Source organism: Sciurus vulgaris, assembly GCF_902686455.1.
Source record: "Sciurus vulgaris genome assembly, chromosome: 9".
NCBI classification, from domain to species: Eukaryota; Metazoa; Chordata; class Mammalia; order Rodentia; family Sciuridae; genus Sciurus; species Sciurus vulgaris.
The window spans coordinates 60,404,034-60,409,382 of record NC_136469.1 but is presented as its reverse complement, the minus strand read 5'-3'; positions in this window follow the sequence as shown (position 1 = coordinate 60,409,382).

Here is a 5,349-nt window from a genome sequence, read left to right as displayed (position 1 = left end):
TTTTAGTGAGAGCTCAAATAAGATTTCTGATTTCAAATTCCATGATTTTGTGGGAAGAATTCTGAAGAGAAGTATAAGAAATGTTGAGAAAAGAGAAAAATTTAGAAAGAGTGGTAAAGATTGTGAAAGGTAGAAGAGCAAGAATTAGCATCAGAGAAGAAAAAATCAAGGAGTTAATTAGAAAGGAGTTAAACTTGTCAGACAGAAACCTAATTCATAGTGTTTAATGCAAAACAGGAGTTTTATTGGCTTAGGCAAACATGTAATCCATTGGTAATGTGATTTTAGAAACAGAAAGATCTAGATCAAGCTTTTTCGCCTTGGCATTTATTCTATGGACAATTATAGGTTGTCAGTTGTCTGTGTTGATAGATAATGATGAATAAAAATGGCATAAACAAAACATAGTGTCTCTCCTTCTCTAGTTGAAACTTGTCTTGCTGTTGGCTTTATGATAAAACTCATTTTTTTAATCTAGCTTTTGTATTTATAATTTTATCCTTTGATCACAGTATATTTATTTCAAAACTTTGTTCTGTTCTTTTCTCTTGATTTTCTTTAAGTTTACTCTTATTTTTTTCAAAGAAAAATTCAAAATAATTAAAAATTTCTTTATTCTTGGAAAATTATATGTGATCATTGTATAAAATGTCCATGTCATCAGGCACGGTGGTCCATGCCTATAATTCCTGTGGCTCTGGAGGCTGAGGCAGGAGGATCATGAGTTCAAAGCCAGCCTCAGCAACAGTGAGGTGTTAAGCAACTCAGTGATACCCTGTCTCTAAATAAAATACAAATAAGTGTGAAGAGCCATGACAGGATGAGAGAGCAGTGACTGAGCTTGGGGGTCTCTGATGCTCTCATGGCCGTGACATGCCTGGTGCCTGGGAATGTTTCTGTGCAAGGGCATAGGATGCCTAGCTGCTATGGCAATGCCCTGCATGAAGAGGTTCTGGGCAAGAGTCCTATCAGCTCTGACCTTGATCTCAGGCACATAACTCCTGGGAAGGAAGGAACTCTTTTTTTTTTTTTTTTTTTCATTATGTCTAAATCTTTTTTATTTGATTCAATTGACAAATAAATACAAGAGAATTTTTGTGAAACCATTGGTAATATAGTAAAATTTAAAGAATTTATTTCAACTTTACTCATTATATTTCTTGGAATGGGAATATATACATTATTCACCAATAAATGCTTAATGGTTTAAATTTACACTTACTCCATTTGCGGAAACTTGAAAATCATTCCAATTAAATGAAAAAAAATTTTACAAAATTTTTTTCTCTAACAATTGAAAATATATTCAAAATAACATTTTTACAACAACCAAAAACCCAAATCTACAATCTCAGAAGCTTAACAAAATGACCTATATTTAAGTTATTTTGATTATTAATACTAAAAGGTGGCTCCTAAAACAAGGTTAGATGAGCAACTGAGTTTTCCCTTCTGGGCACTCAAAGCTTTGCCTAATTTATTATTTTTATCTCGTCTTTTCCAAAACAGACAATTGCTCCAACTTGAAAGACAATTCTCATGGACTTTTTGCATTGAATATTGGTGATGCATGCTAAGATTTAAGAACTCCCAACAGTGAGAATCAGAAAATGACCCACAATTAAAAAAAAGAAAAAATCCTAGAAGTCTTACTACACAGTGGAATCTTGTACTCAACATTAATAGTGTTTTTTAATTACATGATATTTTCTCACAAACGTAGCACCTCATCAAATATCTGGTAAACACACTGAAAACACAATTAGGTTTGGGAGACCAACTTTCAAAAAGAATTGTCATTCACTTAAGGTAACATTGCAAGACAAGTCTCAGGCACAATCAAGATTAGGAATGCAGTCTGTTGGTTCCCATGCTCCAGGGGATATTCATCCATATGGACACCATCCTATTAAGATGTGGTACTATGATAACAAAACCAATGGAGTAGCTAAACATTAAAACAAATACTGTTTTACAAATAATCTGTTAAATGTGTTTGTAAAACTAAAAAAACTTCCAAAATGTCAAGAGATATGATTACTTTATCTCCTTATTCCAGGTAATTCTGTTAAAAAGATAATAAATGATGTCCAATTTTATCTTGTAAAGTCTCACTGTAAAAACTAACTGAAATCCAGGAAAATTTAATTTTCATCTTAATTTAACAAAACTACCATTCATTTTGGTGAGTTTTCACAAGCTGTATTCTTGACCTGAAGAATCACTTTTTTTATGCCGAGGAGATGGAGTGGTCTTTGTAGGAGAAGGAGATGCAGTACCAGGCAAGTCAGTTCCTCCATCAGAAGTACTTGGTGATGATGCCAGATAGGGAACTTTCTTTCTTCCAAGGAATCCTCCCCCTTCAAATCCTCCTTTCAGGAAGGAACTCTTATGCTAGACAACCACAATGTTTCACCAGCTCTGCTTCTCAGGTTCCTGCCGGCTTTACAATATCTTTAAACAATGAACTTTCTTGAGAGCTACACAAAGCTCCTAACATTGCACTTTGCAATTGTGGATTGCATCTATGGAAAAGCTATATAGGATGTCCTAGTTTCTGTAACTTACCTGAATACATAGAATAATGGTTGTATAGTCTTTAACCTGATAATGAGATGAGACATACATAAATAAAGATTGCCAGCATAACTCTTTAGATCTGCATCTACATCAGAGAGCACAGCTCCACCTGATCCCAGCTTAATCTTCAAAATCTGTGTCTGTGAATCTTTATTTTCCGATCCCCCTGTGCCCCTTCCCAGACCTGAGAATTTGGTCACCTTGATTGCGACAAATAAGGGCTGGGGATGAGGCTCAGTGGGGGCCCTGAGTTCAATCCTTGATTATCCCTCACCCCCCCAAAAAAAGTCAGTGTCAATAACAGTGCATTTATGAACGTAAAGTGTAGCTGAAACTTCACCACACCAACACAGGCCCTACTGACTTTTGAATAAGGATTTTAAGAAAAAATTTTTTACCCCTTCTTTTCAGTTAGGCAGGCTCAGTGTCTCAGTATTACTGCAAACTCTTCCCCTCTCTGTTGCTTTTCATATAATGATATGAAAAGTATTATATGATATGAAATTTCATGTAATGATCTGTTTTCTGGACTTGTTCTACTTTTGCAATGATTTATGCTTCCTTCTTGTCTCCCTTTGGATGCCAGTACACTAGTTTATCATTTCTCCCATAGATTATTGTGATGGATTAATGATTTGGTTCCTTGTTGTAGGCCACTCCTCACTCCAACTCTTTCCCACTCTGGTACCCATTTTTCTCAAGGCAGGGATTCCCTGATGTCATTTAACCTGGGCCTCCCATACCCAGTTTCCACCAACCCCCTAACATAAAAAGGAGAAAAGTCCCTCAAGTGACTTCCATTGAATGTAGTTATTTATTAATTCTAGTTTTCTTTTTTACTCTTAAAAAATAAACAATGCTCAGTATATCCCCAAGGGTTTACAAAAAGAATAATATAATAAATGATCATATATCTATGTCCAGAATAAAAAATAAAGCATTACTAAATTCACTTGGAATCCCCTAGAACCCTATATCTCACTATCATACTTTCTGTGCAAAATTAATTACAATACTTACTTTGTCATTATTCAGATGTATATTCTTAAATCCAAGCTAAGAATTAATATAATCCTAATAGACACTTTGGCAGTTGTTTTACTCATTTCTTTTTCTGCTATGACTAGAAGACCTGAAAAGAACAATTTTAAAAGAGGAAAGTTTATTTGGGGCTCATGGTTTCAGAGTTCTCAGTCTATAGATAGCCAGATCCATTCCTTGGGTTCTAGGTGAAGCTGAACATCATGGCTAAAGAGTGTGGTGGAGGGAAGTGGCTCACATTATGATATGGAGGCAGAGAGAGAGATTTCACTCCCTAGATACAAAATAAATATCCCAAAGGCATGCCCCCAATGACCCACCTTCTCTAGGTACACCCTATCTGCATTTAGTTACCACTTAGTTAATTCCTATCAGAGGATTAATTCCCCAATTGGGTTGTTAAGGCTCTCATAACCCAGTCATTTCACCTCTAAACCTTCTTGCATTGTTATATATATGAACTTTTGGGGAAATACCTCATATCCAAAACATAACAGCAGTTTAAAATTATTTTCACTAGATCTCCTTGAAGGTGGACTATGATTAGCCCAACTTTCTATGTGAGCAAATTGAATTAAGAAAAGACCAAGAAGAAAGACATTTAGATCATTCATCAAAAGCAAAGTGAAGACTAAACCTACACATGATGGACCTGAAGTTCTTGTGTTTTAATATATTTTCCTCTGTTTATCACCAGTTAGTGAGATCTAATTTTACTCTTGACATGGGGTCTGTATTGATATTTTTGAGTCAAGTCTGGGGTACTTTGTACCAGCACCTTTCCCTTTCCTCAGCCAAGGTCTTGTCAGTTTTGTTGATTGTTTCCTTGGCTGTGCAGAAACTTTTTAGTTTGATGTACTCTCTTTTGTCTATTTGTGGTGTTTTTTTTTTTTTTTTTTTTTTTCTGTACTTTTAAGTCATATTAAAAAAAAAAAATCATTGCCCAGACTACTGTCCTGGAACTTTTTCTGTTTTTTTTTTTTTTTTTTCCTTCTTGTTTTTACAGTTTCAGGTCTTTTATTTAAGGTTCTAATTAATTTTGAGTTGATTTTTGTATGTGACATGAAATAAAGCTCTAATTTTACTCTTCTGTTTATGGATATCAGTTTTCCCAATACCATTTATTAATTGACTGGCCTTTCTCTACTGTGTGTTCTTGTCACTTTTATTGAAAATCAATTGACCGCAAGTTCTTGAATTTATTTCTGGGCTTTCTATTCTGTTAATCTATGTATCTGCTTTTGTACCAGTACCATACGGCTTTGCTCACCATAGCTTTTCAGTATAATTTGAAATCAGATAGTATGATGTCTTCAGTTCTGTTCAGTTTTTTTTTTTTTTTTTTTTTTCTGTACCAGGGACTGAACCCAGGGATGCTTCACCACTGAGCCACATCCCTCGTACTTTTTATATTTTATTTAGTGACAGGGTTTCCTTGAGTTGCTTAAGTCCTTCCTAAGTTGCTGAGGCTGGCTGTGAACTTGCAATCCTCCTGGCTCAGCCTCCCAAGCAGCTGGGATTACAGGTGTGTGCCACCACCCCTGACTGATTTGTTCATTTTGCTCAAGATTGTTTGACTACTTTTTTCTGTTTCATGCATTTTGGTTTTAGTTCTTCATTGTGTCTCTTGTGAACTTTATACATATGAACTTTATCCCTGGCCAGGGCTCTCCTAGAGAGTGGTTATTTTGGTTGTAACTATACTTGAGAGAGAGAGAGACATCACAA